The sequence below is a fragment of the Hordeum vulgare genome, chromosome 7H, assembly GCF_904849725.1.
Source record: "Hordeum vulgare subsp. vulgare chromosome 7H, MorexV3_pseudomolecules_assembly, whole genome shotgun sequence".
Taxonomy (NCBI): Eukaryota; Viridiplantae; Streptophyta; class Magnoliopsida; order Poales; family Poaceae; genus Hordeum; species Hordeum vulgare.
The window spans coordinates 439237252-439258879 of NC_058524.1; positions in this window are offsets into that span (position 1 = coordinate 439237252).

Below are 21628 nucleotides of genomic sequence, written 5' to 3' on the forward strand. Positions count from 1 at the left end.
TCAACATGCTACGTCTATTAGTTTGGGTCTAGTCCATCACATGATTCTCGTAATGATGTGATCCCGTTATCAAGTAACAACACTTGCCTATGGCCAGGAAACCTTGACCATCTTTGATCAACGAGCTAGTCAACTAGAGGCTTACTAGGGACAGTGTTTTGTCTATGCATCCACGCAAGTATTGTGTTTCCAATCAATACAATTATAGCATGGATAATAAACGATTATCATGAACAAAGAAATATAATAATAAGTAATTATTATTGACTCTAGGGCATATTTCCAATAGTCTCCCACTTGCACTAGAGTCAGTAATCTAGTTCACATTACCATGTGATTTAAACGAATCCAACACCCATATAGTTCTAGGGTGTGATCACGTCTTGCTCGTGAGAGAGGTTTTAGTCAACGGTTCTGAAACTTTCAGATCCGTGCGTTCTTTACAAATCTTTATGTCATCTTATAGATGCTGCTACTACGTGCTATTCGGAAATGCTCCAAATATCTACTCTATTATACGAATCCGTTTCACTACTCATAGTTATTCGAATTAGTGTCAAAGCTTGCATCGACGTAACCCTTTACGACGAATTATTTAACCACCTCCATAATCGAGAAAAATTCCTCAGTCTATTTAGTTACTAAGGATAACTTTGACCACTGATCAGTGATTCAATCCTGGATCACTCTGTGTACCTCTTAACAGACTTGCTGCAAGGCACACATCAGGTGCGGTACTCAGCATGGCATACTTTAGAGTCTACGGCTAAGGCATAGAAGACGACCTTCATCTATTCTCTTTATTCTGTCGTGGTCGGGTTTTGATTCTTACTCAAATTCACACCTTACAACACAACCAATAACTCCTTCTTTGCTGATCTATTTTGAACTCTTTCAAAAACTTGTCAAGGCATGCATCTTGTTGAAACTTCCATTAAGCGCTTTTGATCTATCTCCATAGATCTTTGATGCTCAACGTTCAAGTGGCGCAATTCAGGTATTCCTTTGAAAACTCCTTTCAAACAACCTTGTATGCTTTACAGAAATTCTACATTACTTCTGATCCACAATATGTCAACCACATATACTTATCAGAAATTCTATAGTGCTCCTACTCACTTCTTTGGAAATACAAGTTTCTCATAAACCTTGTACAAACCCAAAATCTTTGATCATCTCATCAAAGTGTATATTCCAACTCCGAGAAGCTTGCACCAGTCCATTGAAGGATCACTGGAGCTTGCATACTTGCTAGTATCTTTAGGATCGACAAAACCTTCTGGTTGTATCACATACAATGTTTGCTCAAGGAAACCGTCGAGGAAACAATGTTTTGACATCCTACGTGCAATATTTCATAAATAATGCAGAAACTACTAACATAATTCTAACAGACTTCTAGCATCGCTACGAGTGAGAAAGTCTCATCATAGTCAACTATTTGATCTTGTCGGAAACATCTTTGCGACAAGTCGAGCTTTTCTTAATAGTGACTTATCACCATCATCGTCTGTCTTCCTTTTAAAGATCCATCTTTACTCAATAGTCCTACGACCATCAAGTAGTTCTTCCAAAGTCTACACTTTGTTTTCATACATGGATCCTCTCTCGGATTTCATGGCTTCCAGCCATTTGTTGGAATCCGGGCCCACCACTGCTTTCTCCATAACTCGTAGGTTCACTGTGGCTCAACAACATGACCTCCAAGACAGGGTTACCGTACCACTCTGTAGTAGTACGCGACCTTGTCAACCTACGAGGCTTGTAGTAACTTGATCCGATGCTCGATGATCACCATCATCATCTTTCACTTCAATTGGTGTAGGCGCCACAGGAACAACTTCCTGCGCCCTGCTACACACTGGTCGAAGTGATGGTTCAATAACCTCATCAAGTTCTACCACCCTCCCACTCAATTCTTTCGAGAGAAACCTTTCCTCGAGAAAGGATCCGTTTCTAGAAACAAACACTTTGCTTTCGGATCTGAGATAGGAGATGTACCCAACTGTTTTGGATATCCTATGAAGATGCATTTATCCGCTTTGGGTTCGAGCTTATCAGACTGAAACTTTTTCACATAAGTGTCGAAGCCCCAAACTTTCAAGAAACGACAGTTTAGATTTCTCTAAACCTCAATCTATACTGTGTCATCTCAACGGAAATACGCGGTGCCCTATTTAAAGTGAATGCGGTTGTCTCTAATGCATAACCCATTCGTCATTCCCGGTAACTCCGAAAACCTTCCGGTAATCAAATGAGATCATCCTATATATCAATCTTAGTTTCCGGACTATTCCGGAAACCCTCGTGACGTCTTTGATCTCATCCGGGACTCTGAACAACATTCGGTAACCAACTATATAACTCAAATACGCATAAAACAACGTCGAACCTTAAGTGTGCAGACCCTGCGGGTTCGAGAACTATGTAGACATGACCCGAGTGACTCCTTGGTCAATATCCAATAGCGGGACCTGGATGCCCATATTGAATCCCACATATTCTACGAAGATCTTATCGTTTGAACCTCAGTGCCAAGGATTCATTTAATCCCGTATGTCATTCCTTTTGTCCTTCGGTATGTTACTTGCCCGAGATTCGAACGTCAGTATCCGCATACTTATTTCAATCTCGTTTACCGGCAAGTCTCTTTACTCGTTCCGTAATACAAGATCCCGCAACTTACACTAAGTCACATTGCTTGCAAGGCTTGTGTGTGATGTTGTATTACCGAGTGGGCCCCGAGATACCTCTCTGTCATACGAAGTGACAAATCCCAGTCTTGATCCATACTAACTCAACGAACACCTTCGGAGATACCTGTAGAGCATCTTTATAGTCACCCAGTTATGTTGCGATGTTTGATACACACAAAGCATTCCTCCGGTGTTAGTGAGTTATATGATCTCATGGTCATAGGAACAAATACTTGACACGCGGAAAACAGTAGCAACAAAATGACACGATCAACATGCTTCGTCTATTAGTTTGGGTCTAGTCCATCACATGATTCTCCTAATGATGTGACCCCATTATCAAGTAACAACACTTGCCTATGGTCAGGAAACCTTGACCATCTTTGATCAACGAGCTAGTCAACTAGAGGCTTACTAGGGACAGTGTTTTGTCTATGCATCCACACAAGTATTGTGTTTCCAATCAATACAATTATAGCATGGATAATAAACGATTATCATGAACAAAGAAATATAATAATAACTAATTATTATTGCCTCTAGGGCATATTTCCAACACTCCCAAGGTGGGAAGTAACCATCTTCGGGGTACTCCAGAGTGGACTGAGGATGCCACTGGTGTGTGAGCTCCTCTGGCTCCCACTGATAAACTGGCGTCTGATACTCAACTGGTAGCTCGGGCACGGGCGCCTGTGGTTGGGCTATGCCCCAATATGCGTAGATGTCCGAGGGCATAATAATGTACCTGCCTAAATGATGATTGAACAAAGAAGGAGCAGGCAAGGTAATAGTCTCACGAGTACCCTGACTAAATACAAGGTTATAAATCATCCTCTTATTTATATCTCTATCAAGAAAGTCATGGCGAACCATGCTATCATAATCTAGATATCTCTCGGGAAGAAGAATCTCTTCTTCCTTGTCCAGTCTAATAGGTATCTCAAAATGTCTAGCAAGACGAGTAGCATAGATACCTCCATAAACAACGCCTTTAGAACGGTTCGTGTTTAACCGTTGAGCTACTATAGCGCCCAAGCTATAAGTTTTGTCATTATAAAGGGCTTCGTGCAAGACCGCAAGATCTGGGGAGCTAAGGGCCCCAGCTTTCCCATGGCCAATCAAACATTTTCCCACGAATAATGAGAAGTGCCGAAGCACGGGAAAATGTATGCTAGCAGCTCTAGCGCAAGACACTCCTCTCTCCTCTCCTACAACAATAGTATCTATGAAAGCCTCCAAGTCCCGTGGACGAGGTTCATGAATATCCCCAACATAAGGTAATTTGCAAACATTGCAAAAATCCTGAAGTGACATGTGCTGGGGGATATCATATAAATTGAACTCAACCATAGGAGGATTCTTCCTCGGATAGAAATTAAAGCTTTGCACGAAAATATTAGTGAGGAGGAGGTATTGCGGACACTTATCTTCAACAAAGGCGGTAAGGCCTGCGTTCTCCGCCAAGTAATAAAAGTCCTCGTAAAGTCCGGCGGCGCGTAAGAACACATCGCTTGGCCACTCGCACGCTTGAACTTCTACAACTCGGGGAACCGGATACTTGGGTTTCTTCTTCTCACTTTCATCATCCTTGGGGTCATGGCTTGAAGAGCCTCTTAAGAACCTCCTCCTCTTTTCCTTTTTCTATCTCTAAAAATTTCTGAATTTTTTAGTGATTCTATGGAAAAGCGAACAAGGCTCAACGAAACTCATAGTAACTACTTCGATAAGTGCCTAGAGGCCATATCACACATCAAAACTACTTGGGACCAGCTAAAATTAGCATGCAAAGCTCAAGAACAGGGTCACCAAGGCAGCAAAAATACGCGACGTATAGGGCACTAGAGCAAAAACTAATTGGACCAATGGAGGAATCACTTACCAAGGAGCAATTTCCCCAAAACAGTTTGGTGAATGGGGCTTTGCACAAGGAGATCGAAAATCGCAGCAAGAAGAGCAAGAACACGGGTTTGAGCTGCGAAACAATTTTTTCCGGAGGTAGGAGAAGCAGATGGGAGCTAGAATAAGTGGAGGGGGTACGTGGCCCCCACAAGCCCGGTAGGCGCGGCCAGGGGGGTGCCCGCGCCTCCAGGGCTTGTGGCCCATTGGTGCAACCCCCTGACTAGCTCTTTGTCTCAGAATTTTTCAAAAATTCCAGAAAAAATCATAATTGATTTTCAAGGCATTCGGAGAAATTTTATTTTTGGGGTACTTTTCTACGGGATGCTAAAAGAAGAAAAAAGGAAAAGCTAAAGCTAAATCTATCGTTTTTCTTCTAAGCAACCGAAGGTGAAAGCTTGGAACAGAGGTTTGTGACTCCTGGATTCATCCATCTCATGGTCATTGAAACAAATCCGTCAATGAGTTTGATCAAGTCTCCTTGACAAACTTTTTCGGATCGCAAAAGGAAATGGAGAATTTTTGAATAGTCACTAGGTTACCTCAATGGGGATGTGCATATCCCCGACAAGCAAATCATACTTCATCTTGACAGTAGGTATAGGGCATTCAAAGCTCCCAATAAGAATCGATGAAGTTTTTTCGATAGCATTGATGCAATGTACTCGATATTGTTTCTTCAGAAAGTGCACCGTATGCTCATTACCGTTGACATGGAAAGTGACATTGCCTTTGTTGCAATCAATAACAGCCCCTGCAATGTTTCAAAAGGGTCTTCCAAGGATGACCGCCATGGCATCGTCCTCGGGAATATCCAGAATAACAAAGTCTGTTAAGATAGTAACGTTCGCAACCACAATAGGCACATCCTCGCAAATGCTGATAGGGAAAGTAGTTGATTTGTCGGCCATTTGCAGAAATATTTCAGTGGGTGTCAACTTGTCCAATTCAAGCCTACGATAAAGAGAGAGAGGCATAACACTAACATCGGCTCCAAGGTCGCATAAAGCAGTTCTAACGTAGTTTCCTTTAATGGAGCAAGGTATAGTGGGCACTCCGGGATCACCTAGTTTCTTGGGAGTTCCACCCTTGAAGGTATAGTTAGCGAGCATGGTGGAGATCTCCACCTCAGGTATCCTCCTCTTATTAGTCATAATATCCTTCATGTACTTGGCATAGGGAGACATTTTGAGCATATCTGTCAAACGCATTTGCAGAAAGACAGGTCTAATCATTTCAACAAATCGCTCAAAATCCTCATCATCCTTTTTCTTGGATGGTTTGGGAGGAAAGGGCATGGGTTTCTGAACCCATGGTTCCCTTTCTTTACCATGCTTCCTAGCAGCGAAGTCATTCTTATCGTATCTCTTATTATTAGGTTGTGGGTTATCAAGATCAACAGGTTCAATCTCCACATCCTTATCATTGCTAGGTTGAGCATCAACATGAACATCACTATCGATATTATCATTAGGCTCATGTTCATCACCAGATTGTGTTTCAGCATCAGAAACAGAGACATCGTTTGGACTCTCGGGTGTAACAGCAACATGGTTGCTAGCGTGCAAATTCCTATCATCTTTCTTCTTCTTTCTAGGATGACTAGGTGCATCAGTGCTAACTCCTTGAGAATCTTGTTCAATTCTCTTAGGATGACCCTCAGGATACAAAGGTTCCTAGGTCATTCTACCGCCTCTAGTGACGACTCTGACAGAATTGTCATTCAACTCATTGAGCAAGTCATTCTGAGCCTTAAGTACTTGTTCTACCTGAGTAGTAACCATAGAAGCATGTTTACTCAACAACTTAAGATCATTGACGTTTCTGTCCACCCAAGCACTTAAATGACTAAGCATACGAGCATTCTGTTCCAATTGTCTGCTAACATAATCATTGAAACTTTGTTGTTTGGCAACGAAGTTATCAAATTCATCCAGGCATAAGCTAGCAGGTTTATCAAAAGGAATGTCACTCTCATTGAATCTACGAAGAGAATTTACCTCTACTACCTGTATCGGATTATCAAGACCATGGATCTATTCGATAGTTGGTAGATTTTTGACATCTTTAGATTTAATGCCTTTCTCTTTCATAGATTTCTTAGCTTCTTGCATATCTTCAGGACTGAGGAATAGAATACCTCTTTTCTTCGGAGTTGGCTTTGGAGGTGGTTCGGGAATAGTCCAAGCATTCTCATTGGACAAGATATTATTCAATAGGATCTCAGCTTGTTCTACAGTTCGTTCCCTAAAAACACAACCAGCACAACTATCTAAGTGGTCTCTAGAAGCATCGGTAAGTCCATTATAGAAGATATCAAGTATTTCATTCTTCTCAAGAGGGTGATCAGGCAAAACATTCAGTAGCTGGACGAGCCTCCCCCAAGTTTGTGGGAGACTCTCTTCTTCAACTTGCGCAAAGTTGTATATTTCCTGCAAGGCAGCTTGCTTCTTATGGGGAGGGAAATATTTCTCACAGAAGTAGTAGATCATATCCTGGGGGCTACGCACGCAACTAGGAGCAAGAGAAGTGAACCAAGTCTTAGCATCATCCTTTAGCGAGAAAGGAAACAACTTGAGAATATAGTAGTGGCGGATCTTTTCCTCACTCGTGAATAGAGTGGCTATATCGTGCAGTTTGGTAAGATGGGCTACAACCGTTTCAGACTCATAACCATGAAAAGGATCAGATTCGACAAAAAGTGATTAACTCAGGATCGACAGAGAATTCTTAGTCCTTATCGGTCACAAAGATAGGCGAAGTAGCAAACTTCGGGTCGTATTTCATCCTAGCGTTCAAAGATTTTTCTTTCTACTTACACAGTAACTTCTCAACATCATATCTGTCCTTACAAGCAAGAAAGTCCTCAACTATCTCTCCCTCTATAACATAACCCTCAACCATATCAGGCAATTCATATCTGGGAGAGCTAGTTCTAACAGGCGAAAGAGCAGGTTCTACTTCAATAATATTAGCAGTTTCAGAAGTATCATCACATCTAGCAGCAACTCTAGCAATTTGTGCATCAAGGAATGCACCTAGTGGCAAAGCAGTATCAAGCATAGCATCATCACAAGCATCATGGACAGCATCATCAAGCACATGCGACACATCAAAGTTTCTAGCAGGAGGTGGTGTCGCAAACTTACTCATAACTGAAGGTGAATCAAGTGCAGAGCTAGATGGCAGTTCCATACCCGTCCTCGTAGTTGAGGGCAAGACTTTAGTTTTTGAATCTTTCAGATTCCTCATAATGATCAGCAGACGTAAATCCCAAGTGACTCAGAAAATATAGCTATGCCTCCCCGGCAACGGCGCCTGAAAATAGTCTTGATAACCCACGAGTATAGGGGATTATAACAGTTTTCGAGGGTAGAGTATTCAACCCAATTTATTGATTCGACACAAGGGGAAGCCAAAGAATATTCTCAAGTATTAACAGTTGAGTTGTCAATTCAACCACACCTGAAAGACTTAGTATCTGCAGAAAAGTATCAGTAGCAAGGTAGTGTGATAGCAATAGTAGTAGCAGAGTAACGACAACAACAGTAACATTAGTAGCAGCAGAGTATCAGTAGCAGCAGTAGCGACAGTAGTAGCGACAGAGTAACAGTAGCAAGGACCAGTAGGAAAAACTCGTAGGCATTGGATCGGTGATGGATGATTATGTCGGATGTTATTCATCATGCAATAGTTATAACACGGAGAGATTAGTAACTAGCTCCAGTTCGTCAATGTAATGTAGGCATGCATTCCATATGTAGTCATACGTGCTTAGGGAAAAGAACTTGCATGACATCTATTGTCCATCCCTCCCGTGGCAGCGGGGTCCTAATGGAAACTACGAGATATTAAGGTTCTCCTTTTAATAAAGAACCAGACCAACGCATTAACACTTGGTGAATACATGAACTCCTCATACTATGGTCATCTCCGGGAGTGGTTCCGGCTATTATCACTCCAGGGTTGCCGGGTCATAACACATAGAGGTGACTACAACTTGCAAGATAGGATCAAGAACACACATATATTGGCGACAACATAATAGGTTCAGATCTGAAATCATGGCACTCGGGCCCTAGTGACAAGCATTAAGCATGCCAAAGTAGTAGCAACATCAATCTCAGAACATAGTGGATACTAGGGATCAATCCACATCAAAACTAACTCGATTACATGATAGATCTCATCCAACCCATCACCATCCAGCAAGCCTACGATGAGATTACTCATGAACGATGAAGAGCATCATGGAATTGGCGATGAAGGAAGGTTGGTGATGACGATGGCGACGATTTCCCCTCTCCGGAGCCCAGAACGGAATCCAGATCTGCCCTCCAGAGGAACAACATGAGGTGGCGGCGCCTCCGTATCGTAAAACATGATGAACTCTTCTCCTTGATTTTTTTCCGGACGAAAGGGACTAAATAGAGCTGGATTTGGAGGCGGTGGAGCAACATGGGCCCCACAAGCCTGCCAGGCGCGGCCAGGGGGGGGGGGGCGCCTGGTGGGCTTGTCAGATCCATGCTCCACTTCCTCGGTTGATTCTTGCGCCAGTATTTCTTATATATTCCACAAAAAATCCCCGTAAATTTCCAGGTCATTTCGAGAACTTTTATTTCTACGCAGAAATAACACCATGGCAATTCTGCTGAAAACAACATTAGTCCGGGTTAGTTCCGTTCAAATCATGCTAATTAGAGTCCAAAACAAGGGCAAAAGAGTTTGGAAAAGTAGATACGACGGAGACGTATCACGGGGAACCACCTCGACCCCTGTACATGCTCGCGGATGTCGGGGACGATTGCAGCGTGAAGGTTGACGGCGGCGAGCTCCTCTCTCTCTTGTGTCTGCTCTCTGGTCTATCTACAGAAACTTACCTGTGAGGGAGAGAGATGGAGAAGGAGGAGGAGAGGGTGGCGGCGCTAGGGAGGAAACCCTAGGCACGGACGCCCACGCGCTTATAAAGGGGAAGGAGAGGGAGGAACGGTGCACGACAGAGCCATGTGCTCGCACGAGCAGAGGAGAGGGACGGCGGGAGGAAAAAGGAGGCGGGGAGGAGCCACTGATGAGCGGACCCTGGCTGCCGTGCTCGAAACAAGGAAGAAGGCGCGCGCTACGGGCCTCTCTGCGGCAGAAGGAGGCGGGCCAAGGAGGGAAAAGAGGGAGCCGGCCCAGTGGCTCTCTCTTGCGCGCGGCTAAGGCAGGGGAGAAAAGGTTTTCCCTTTTTTTTTAAATAAAACTACAAACCAAATACACTCAAAGGGAAACACATGGATTTGAAAAAAAACTAAAAATAGATAGGGCATGAGGGAATTATACCCTATTTAACAAAATTATAAACCAGATTTTTAAGACAAAATAATTCACACCTAAAACAGAAAATAAATGCTATTTTTATTTGAAACCCTCATCAAACTAAAGTCTAATATAACAATGAGAGCTACCCCCTCATCCACAAATAAATCCCCTAAAGCATTAACATTTTTAAAACAGGAGCAAGCAAAGTTAAAAACACAAGTTACATAATTAATAGGGTGAGGGTTTTTGCAAGTGTTGAAAATACCACATACAACCGAGACACTCATAAGCAGACTAGCACTTCCAAGATGAGCCAAACTCTAGCAACACAAGAATGGGATTGCCATAATGCAAATGAATGTCATGATGCAGATGATGACATAAAATGATGCCACATGAAATGATAACCTTATATAGCATCCATACATGATTCATCCAAGTCTCCACCAACAAGGAAAAGAGTACAAATATGGAAAGAGAAACATATGGGCTGTTACAACTCTCCCACACTACAAGAAGATCTCGACCCGAGATCTAGGACTGAAAGAACTCTGGAAATTCAGAACAGAGGTGATCCTCGCGCTCCCAAGTGGCCTCTTTGTCGGAATGCTGTGACCATTGCACCTTGAGAAACTTGATTGACTTATTGCGGGTCTTGCGCTCAGTCGCCTCAAGAACTGCAGCTGGATGCTCACGGTAGGATAGGTCGGGTTGGAGGTCGATATCCTGAAGATCAACTGTGCGCTCGGGAGTCTTGAAGCATCTCTGGAGCTGAGAGACATGAAACACGTCATGCACATTTGAGAAGTTTGAAGGGAGCTCTAATTGATATGCAAGGTCGCCTCTCTTGCCAACAATTCTGAAAGGTCCAAGAAAACGAGGAGCCAACTTTCCTTTGATGCCGAAGCGTTGAGTGCCCTTCATGGGAGACACTCCGAGATAGACGAATTCATCGAGCTGATAAGTCATGTCATGATACTTGCTATCGTAGTAGCTCTCCTGACGGGACTGCGCTGCTTTGAGATTATCCCGAATGACATGACACATTTCTTCTGCTTCAGCCATCATGTCATTCCAAGAATCTGACGCTCACTAGTCTCTGACCAATTGAGCGGGGTACGCCACTTCCTGCCATAAAGAATCTTGAACGGAGCTTTGCCTGAATTTGCCTGATAGCTGTTGTTGTATGAAAATTCATCAAAAGGTAGGCAGTCTTCCCACTTCATGCCAAAGGAATTGACACAGACTCTTAGCATATCCTCGAGGACCTGATTGACTCTCTTAACTTGCCCACTAGTCTGAGGATGGAAGGCTGTACCGAATTGAATCTTAGTACCCATCACAGACTGAAACGAATCCCAGAACTTGAAAGTAAAGATGCTTCCTCGATCCGAAGAAATCAACATTGGAACACTATGCAATGAGATTATCCTTGACGTATACAGCTTTGCAAGCTGAGCTGCCGAGATAGACTCCTTGACTGGAAGGAAATGAGCGACTTTGCTCAACTTGTCGATGACGACAAAGATGGCATCATTACCTTTTTTGGACTTCGGAAACCCGGCGATGAAATCCAGCTCAACATGGTCGAATTTCCACTCGGGAATGGGCAAGGGATGCAAAAGACCTGCTGGACGTTGATGCTCTGCTTTCACTCTTCGACAGACATCACATTCATTTACGAACTGAGCGATTTCACGCTTCATGCGAGTCCACCAGAAGGTCTGTTTCAGATCTTGATACATCTTGGAACTTCCTGGATGCATGAAGAGAAGAGAGTTATGAGCTTCTTCCATGATAACCTTCCTGAGATCCCCTTTCGAAACGATAAGGCAATCCTCAAAGAACAATGTATCTCTGTCATCAACACTGAAGCACTTATATTTGGGGATGCTCTTTGCCAAGCCAATCTTAACTTTCTTCACCATTGCATCAAGAAGTTGAGCTTGTCGGACTTGGTCTTCCAAGGTCGAAGAAATCTGAAGATTAGCAAGAAATCTTCGAGGTACTAACTGAAGGTTGAGCTTTCTGAAGGAATCACAAAGATCAGGCTGGAGAGGCTTCAGAATGAGACTGTTGTAGTAAGCCTTTCTGCTCAAAGCGTCTGCAATGACATTAGCTTTGCCTGGAGTGTAGTCGACGCTCGGATTAAAATCTTGGAGCATTTCCACCCAACGATTTTGCTGAAGATTAAGGTCTGGCTGGGTGAAGATGTATTTGAGACTCTTGTGATCGGTGAATACTTCAACCTTTCTCTCCAACAAGAGATGTCTCCAAGTCATCAGAGCATGTACCACTGCCGCCAACTCAAGATCATGAGTGGGGTAATTATTCTCACTTGGCTTCAACTGCCTCGAGGTATAAGCTACCACTTTCTTGTCTTGCATTAGAACTGCACCAAGACCTTGAAGAGAGGCATCGCAGAATACTTGATGAGGTTTGGAATCATCAGGAGGAACCAAGACTGGAGTAGAAGTGAGATTCTCTTTGAGTGTGTCGAAGGCCAACTGACACTCTGGAGACCAGACATACTTCACACCCTTCTGAAGAAGACTTGAGAGAGGCTTAGCAATCTTGGAGAAATTCTCAATGAATCTTCTGCAATAGCTTGCAAGCCCGAGAAAGCTTTGAAGCTGCTTCACATTCTGCGGAGGTTCCCACTCAACAATGGCCCGCACCTTTGATGGATCAACTTTGATGCCCTCGGCAGAGATGATGTTCCCAAGGTACACAACTTCCTTCAACCAGAACTCACATTTGGAAAACTTAGCATAGAACTGATGCTCTCTTACCTTATCAAGCACAAGCCCGAGATGTTCTTCATGCTCTTCCTGAGTTTCCGAAAAGATCAGAATGTCATCAAGATACAACAAGACAAATTCAGCTCTTCCTAGGTTTCCGAAAAGACCAGAATGTCATCAAGATACAACAAGACAAATTCATTCTTGAATGGGGAGAAGATGTAATTCATCATCCGACAGAAGATCGGTGGAGCATTGGCCAGACCGAAAGACATCACCGTGTACTCATACGAGCCAAAGCTTGTCCTTAAAGAAGTCTTTGGAATGTCCTCTTCGCGAATGCGAATATGATGATAACCCATCCTGAGATCAAGCTTTGAGAAGATCTTAGCTCCTTTCAATTGCTCAAACAACTCATTGATGTTGGGAAGTGGATACATGTTTTCGATCGTCTTCTTATTCATTGGATGGTAATCGACACAGAGTCGTTCCTTGACATCCTTCTTCTTGATGAAAAGAACTCCACAACCCCAAGGAGATGAGCTTGGTCTGATTAGACCGAGACACTCTTGCTCATCAAGTTTTTTCTTCAGCTCCTTCAGCTCTTCTGGACCCAATTTGTACGGCCGCTTGCACACTGGTTCAGTATCCGGTTCAAGCTCAATTACGAACTCAACTGCTCGGTGCGGAGGCATTCCTGGCAGTTCTTTCGGAAAAACATCTTCATACTCGCAGACCACCGGGACTTGAGAAATTGGAGAGATCTCACCCTTCTCATTCAAGGAAAACAGACGGGCCGTGTCATCGCGCGCCATGAAGATAATCACGTCCTCCGAAGAATGAGTTAGCTTCACTTCTTTAGCTTCACAATCAATAGATGCCTTATTCATAGCCAACCAATCCATCCCAAGGATCAAATCAATATCAGAGTTGCCTAGGACATAAGGAGATGCCAGAAAGGCATAATCGCCCATCTTGATAGAGACATCTGGATGCCATTAAGGGGTTGTAGTACAAAACACCAGCTTGGACCAGAATAGAAAAGAAGATAATAAGCAAGATTTTTCCAAAACAGCTATATTATTGCATAAAAGTGATCCCAAAACATATGAGGTTATCAGCAAGTTTTTTGTGAAATTTTGAAAAGAAGTTATCAGATGGTTGTAGTTCAAAACTGGGTCCTTAAGAAATTAAAACCAGTTTTGAATAAATGAATCTCAGAAGGAAATTTATAGAAAAAGGCCTTCATTTGAATAGTTCATGAAGGGTTAAAATATTTGAGCCAACACCCAAGTCACAATGAAATTTTCAAAAGCTCTAACTAGATAAAGAGTTTTTCATAAAACCAAGAATAAGAAGGTTGTGAAATCAGCAGAAAACCCAGGAATAAAAATTTCAAAATAATCCTGGCCAAATTTAATAATTAAAATTATGGGAAAAATTTGGGGTGTTAGAGTCCTCCACTTCTTCCGCACCAACCCGGCTGGCATGTGGCTGACAAGATCCCCAAGGAGGGTCAAGTCCTCGGCTTCGAGGTCAGCGATGAAGCCCCACCAGTAAGTGCTGTAACACACATGTTTGTATTCTTCTTCCTTTGCATGGTGAGATAGTCTTCGATAAATTGTTTTGTTTGGTATGTGCAGAAATGGCAGCCATGCTGCAGGAACTGTAGTGCCCAACCCCACTGCCAGAGGAGGAGATATCCCCTCTCCTCACGGTGCTCTTAGTCGAGGAGTAGCATGTGGTGGTCACCAAGGGGACGAAGTCCCGGAAGAGCATGGCGGGTCTCTGAAACCGGCAGACCTCGATAACCTGGTCCAAGGAGACTCACACCTCCACCACCCATGAAGATGCGGAGGAGGAGCATGAGGAGAAGGACGACCCCTCCCTTAAAGGGCCGAGGGTGGTGTCAAAGGATGCCGAAGCGAGAGCGCGACCCAAGGGTCAGAAGAGGTTGAAAGGAACCACTGCCAGTGCTGCACGTAAATTGTCGGGGAAGATCATGCTCTCCCACGAGTTCGATGATGATCCCTTTGTTCCGTGGAGGAAGAAGTCGACACCCAGGGATGCATCATTGTTTTCCATGTTTTGTATTTAATTAGATATTTGTTTTAGTGGAAGTGGGCTCACATGAGCATTTTCTGCAATCCGCGGAAGGTGCACTTGAGCGATTCTTCAAGCGGGCTACCACACGCCAGCTGGACCTCAGATTGCTCCAGTCCTCTGCCAGCTCATGATGTGCTCGGGGACGCGACTTCGACTCTGCCACTAGGTCAACACAACAGGGGCCAAAGAGTCGATCATCATGATCAAGGATGATACCTCGGTCCTATAGGGGCAAGGAGATGAGATCCCTGAGGTCATCAAGGAAATGTTGGGCCAATCGTCGGCTTAGCCGAAGTCTGCCCCGACTCTAGTGTCGTGGCCGAAGAACCCTCCTCTGAGCACCCAGGTGCTTGGGTCTGAGGTCTCACCACCCCCACCTCCTACCCAAGGGCGGGCTAGTGCGGGGTGGACCGAGGAAATGGAGGAGACCTTGAAGGGATCCTCCCTTAAGGAAGAGCATTGTGCCTTGATAGGCGTGGTATTGCAGGGCTTCCGGCCCGTGGGGCCGGATTACACAAGGTCTTCAAGGGCCTTTTCACAAGCTTTGATGTATTCTTTTAACCTTGTGCAAAATATTTTCCATTTTGCATTTAACTTGCAAATCCATGTATCTATCCGAAGACATGTTCTTATGTCCTTCTAAACAGCCTGGTCAGTGAGTAGGCCCTGACCCCAAGGCTAGTTTCAAAGAACCGGTGTTGTGATCGTATAGAAGTAGGAGCTTGATTGGTAGTCCCCAGGATACTGCTTAGTGTAATGAAGCGCCAGTCCGAGGTTAATTGACCGTGGGGCTTATGTGACAAAATCCTCGTTTTGTAGGTTTCTACCTCGGCTCTAGGCTCTGTCTCCGAGTAGATAGCGGAGATGAACCGGAATCTAGAGAGGTCCAAGAAGGACCTCGACCTGATGAACGAGTGGTTCGAGCAGTCTCAAGGTAAACGATAAGTACGTCGTGTTCTTGAATGTAACTTTAAACACGAGAAGTGTAATGTGTTTGTTGAATTAGGGGTTGATGCTCAACTATTTAAATGACATCATCTTTCGCCGAGCTTGAGGGGCTCAAGGCCGAGCTCAAGAGGGCCCGGAAGGAGGCGAGCAACAGAAGGATGCGACCTGATAAGTCTCCAATGTATCTATAATTTTTTTATTGTTCCATGCTATTATATTATCTCTTTTGGATGTTTTATATGCATTAATACGTTGTTTTATATTATTTTTGGGACTAACCTGTTAATCTAGAGCCTAGTGCCATTTTATGTTTTTTCCATGTTTTTGAGTATTGCAGATAAGGAATATTAAATAGAGCCAAAAAGAATAAAATCTGCAGAAAGATTTTTCTTGGACCAGAAGACACCCAGCAGACTTGGAGTAGGGGGCACGGCATCTACGGGGAGGCCACAAGCCTGCAGGGAGTGACCTAGGGGGTGGCCGCGCCCCTTGTCTTGTGGGTCCCCTGCAGCTATCCTAACCCCATTCTTTGGCATATAAACTCCCAAATATTCCCGTATCGCCAAAGAGAGCCACAAAAATACTTTTACGCCGTCGGGAGCCTCTATTCCCGAGAGATCCAATCTGGAGCCTTTTCCGGTAATTTGCCGGAGAGGGAATTGATCACAGAGGGCATCTACATTAACTCCATTGCCCCTCCGATGATGTGTGAGTAGTTCACCACAGACCTACGGGTCCATAGCTAGTAGCTAGATGGCTTCTTCTCTCTCTTTGATCTTCAATACCATGCTCTTCATGATCTTCATGGAGATCTATCCGATGTAATACTCTTTTGCGGTATGTTTGTCTAGATCTGATGAATTGTGAGTTTATGTTCAGATTATCTATGAATATTATTTGAGTCTTTCCTAAATTCTTATACACATGATTTCATATCTTTACAAGTCTCTTCGAATTATTGGTTTGGTTTGGCCAACTAGATTGGTAATTCTTGCAATGGGAGAAGTGCATAGTTTTGGGTTCAATCTTGCAATGTCCTCACCGAGTGACATAGTAGGGGTAGCGAGGCACGTATTGTATTGTTGCCATCAAGGATAAAAATATGGGGTTTTCATCATATTGCTTGAGTTTATCCCTCTACATCATGTCATCTTACTTCATGCGTTACTCTGTTCTTCATGAACTTAATACTCTAGATGCAGGCAGGAGTCGGTTGATGTGTGGAGTAATAGTAGTGGATGTAGAATCGTTTCGGTCTACTTGATGCAGACGCGATGCCTATATGCATAATCATTGCCTTGGATATCTTCATAATTATTCGCTTTTCTATCAGTTGCTCGACAATAATTTGTTCACCCACCGCATTATTTTCCTTTATGAGAGAAGCATCTAGTGAAATCTATGCCCCCCCGTGTCTCTTTTCCATATTATATTTTCAGATCTATAAACCAAAAATACTTTTCTGCAATTTATTTACTTTTGTGTCTGCAATCTTTTATATCTATCTCTATTAGATCTCATCCTTGCAAATAACTCCGAAGGGATTGGCAACCCCTTTATAGCGTTGGGTGCAAGTGTTTGATTATTTGTGTAGGTACTACTATTGGGGCCTTTCTTGTTTCTCCTACTGGATTGATACCTTGGTTCTCAACAAACTGAGGGAAATACTTATCTACTTTGCTCCATCACCCTTTCCTCTTCAAGGGTAAACCAACGAAATTCCAAGAGGTAGCACGACCGCGGAGGCGGAGAAGGCTTGAGCTGCCGAGAAGGTGGCTAGGGAGAAGGACCAAGCGCGAGTACTGGAGGTCAAGGAGACCCCGAAGGGCGTGTTTGAAGCGGATGTCAAACTTCAGGCCGAGGAGAAGCGGGCAAAGCAAGAGGTCAAGAAGCTCCAGCTTCCGCACTCCAAGCTCCAGATCGCGGCTCGGTTCGACCGCCAGGTGCTCCAGGAAGTGGAGCAAATAGCCGTGGGTAATCTGTACTTATTGAAGTGTGTGTTTGGCAACAAAGGGTGTGTTGACCTCACCTAGCTGTGGCGTCCTGCAGAGGTATTCCTGGATCTTCTGAAGAGTGCGGCAGACGTCGTCCAACACATCGGCCCATTGGAGGGCCATGAAGAGGAGAAGGCTTTCTGGCGGCAGTTCCCGGACTCTGTCAACAGAGCTGCTAAATCATCAAATGAAGCGGGTGACTAGATACTCCGCATGGAGAGCCCGATGCTCCAGGACCTCTACATCAAGTTATGGCCCACTGAAGCTTTCTCGACCAGCCTCTTCCGCCTCCTAGGCTGGCTGCGGGTTGCTGACCTACAGGTTGATCGCTAGAAGCGATCCTCGTGCTTTGAGTGAGCACGACGGGTGTACGCCTACGTGAATACACACTTTCGGAAGGTTAAGGCAACATTTATTGCTGTGAGGCCTGTGGAAAGGAAGCAACGCACCATAGAGGAATTCTTCACCGAGGTGGAAGAGGGTGCCCGGGCTACCAAGGCCTAATGTCCCAAAGACACTTTGTATCAATTTTAGTACTTCGGATTGCCGCGGTACATGGGATGTAAAAACCCTTCTTTTTTAATGCATATGTCGTTAGATTTCCTCATATTTTGTGTTGTTTTAATTGATTTACCTCATGTGCGACTGTGTTTAACTGAAAGTGGCGAGTCGTCGGCTTCTACCCCAATGTAGAATATATAGAGGGTGTTCCTGGAGGTAACTCTGACCCTTAGCCGACGTCTCGGTACCCGAAGGCGGGTTGTGCTTGTAGGAACAAGGCAATCAGACTATAATGGCTTCATGAATTTCACTTAGTCGTAGGATTTTGACTATGGGGACTGATAACGAGCGCCCTAGTGTGTGAAGTGGTCGACTTTAAGCAGCCGAGGTCTACGACGTTGACCACGTTGGCTTATGCTATGAATAATACATTCGTTTAACACAGGTGATCTCTAATGACACGTCGCTTAATGCACACTTTGGATCGTAGACCAGTTTTCGCTTACCTAGATAGTCACTTTTCGGCTTTCTCCACTCAGGTGCTCCGTCAATTAAACTGGCAGCACTATTGCACTGGTTCTCCCGTTACACCCTTAGATGAATTTGTTTGGTAACTTAAGGGGTACACATAGGAGCCGGGAAACAAAACCGTTGACCAAAATCTAGGTTAGAAACTGATGCATATAGTGCAACATCCAAGACATTGAGTACTTAGGACTTGTATTTCAAGAAAGGGAAACAAAGCCCTATAGCAATTGTATCTTGAAGACGTTCTTGTGGCTCACATATAGTGCTTGTACAGAAATACGGTAAGAGCCTTGAGGGGCATGATTTCTTTATTTATAACTTCAAGCTTTACATGCCAAGTTATAACGAGAGAAACTAAAAAGATACAATGCAAGAAGGTAAATTAAGGGGCATATAAAAATATTGCGGATATTATCGTCGGGTTTATGAGCCCGGGCTGCTCCCTGCCGCACGTTTGTGTCTCTGTGCTGTTGACCAACTTATCCTTGCTGATGACGAAGACTGGGATGGACTGTATGCAACCTCAACCTTGCATGTTCTCGAAGCGCTTGTTGGCCAAGTCCTTTTAAGATGTTTGCATATGTACGATGTGTGCTTCAAGCCACGTGGATATAGTTTCCTGTCTGGCTCTTTGAAAGGGACTTGCCGATATGGAAGCTCAAATCTAAGTCGCTCCTCGGTCTAGCCAATCCGGCGTTTCCATAAATTTTGGCCCCTTGGCGGCCCAAGAGATTTTTAGTGCGAAGTTGTGCACCCTGGGGACGTAGTGCCCCTTCCAAGGGGAACGCTTGAGGAGTCCACACCTCTATTTAGGGTGTGGGGGTATGTGTCCAAGGTCAACTAGCATGGTTCATGTTCTCTTTGAAGACCTAGAAGTGTGTTTACCGCCGCGGGCCGCGTCGTCGGATGCGTGCACCTTAGTTGCGAAGGCCACGGTCCGCTCCTTGGTATGGAGGAAGTGTTCCGTGTTACCATTGATTGTGATAACAACGCTTGGTCCTGGCATTTTGATCTTGATGTAAGCATAATGTAGGACTACATTGAAGCGAGCAACCGTTGTGCACCCTAGAAGTGCATGGTATCCACTAGGGGACAATGTTGAAGATTAACTCGTCGCTTCTGAAGTTCTCGGGTGATTGATACGTCTCCAACGTATCTATATTTTTTGATTGTACCATGATGATATATTATCATTCTAGAATACTTTTGGGGCATTAATTTACCAATTTATATTATTTTTGAGCACTAACCTACTGACCCAGTGCCTAGTGCCACTTGTTGTTTTCTGCGTGTTTTTCACTTTTTAGGTCTTCCATACCAAATAAAGTCCAATTACCCTAAAACATTTTGGTGATTTTTTTGGACCAAAAGAAGACCAACGAGCATGGGAAGAAGGGTGGAGGCCTTATGAGGGGCCCACAAGCCAACATGGCACGTCATGGGGTGGGGCCTGATGTCTACTACGCAACCTTCTCCTTGTAGACGTTGTTGGGCCTCCAAGCGCAGAGGTTTGTAGGACAGTAGCAGTTTTCCCTCAAGTGGGTGACCCAAGGTTAATCAATCCGCGGGAGGCGTAGGATGAAGATGGTCTCTCTCAAGCAACCCTGCAACCAAATAACAAAGAGTCTCTTGTGTCCCCAACACACCCAATACAATGGTAAGTTGTATAGGTGCACTAGTTCGGCGAAGAGAAGGTGAAACAAGTGAAATATGGATGGTAGATATAGGTTTTTGTAATCTGAAATTACAAAAGCAGCAAGGTAACAAATGGTAAAAGTGAGCACGGACGGTATTGCAATGCGTGGAAACAAGGCCTAGGGTTCATACTTTCACTAGTGAAGTTCTCTCAACAATGATAACATAATTGGATCATATAACTAGCCCTCAACATGCAACAAAGAGTCACTCCAAAGTCACTAATAGTGGGGAACAAACGAAGAGATTATTGTCGGGTACGAAACCACCACAAAGTTATTCTTTCTGATCAATCCATCATAGAGTTCGTACTAGAATAACACCTTAAGATACATATCAACTGTAAGTGCATCTAGTGCCCCTTAGTGATTTTGGTGGTTTGAAGACTTATAGGTTAAGTATCTAATGTGTTCATGAGTGTACACAAGATCTATAAGTCACTGAGGTGTTTGAACTATTTGATGAATATCGACCCCTAAAAATGTATATCTTCGGTTGAAGAAATTGGTCCGAAACTGAAGAATTGAATCGCGAAGAATGTGTGATGAAATTGATATTCCTCATGAAGATATTGAAATTAAGGAATTCGGTGTATCATGAAGAAAATCATTCTGAAGACTTTGAAGCATGAAGATTTACTCTTTCTGTTTTGTTTTCTTCACACTTGAGTAATAGGAACACCGTACTATTAAAGGGGGTCGAAGTTACACTTTGGAATGAATTTCCTCATGATGCTTAACCCAAGCCTAATCCTACCAAAAGCCTCAAGTGAGGAATACGAGTGACATGAGGACTCTCACAGTTGAGGGTTCCGACCGTTTCGATAGCCACACCACATCATTGGTCTTATCCACACCAACGGTCATATTATTTAAGGGCATTAGTGTCAAATCATGTCGGGATGCTCCCAGGCTATAAATAGCCGCTCCCCACAACCATTAGTTGGCTGGCTGCTCCGTTAGAAACTGACACTTGTCATAAGAGCAACCCAATTCCTAAGAGTCTTCGAGAGTAATTCATCAGTGAGGAAATACCCCATACACCGAAACCACAAACCTAGAACCAAGTGATTGAGCATCACTGAAGAAGTTGTTCCTGTGTGGGACTGAAGCCTTTTACCTTTGAGGACTGTGCATCCTCCAGACGGTTAGGCGTCATGGTCTAGAGCAATCCAGCAGTCAATTGTGGATCGCCGGGTGACCAAGTTTGTGAGGGTTTGGAA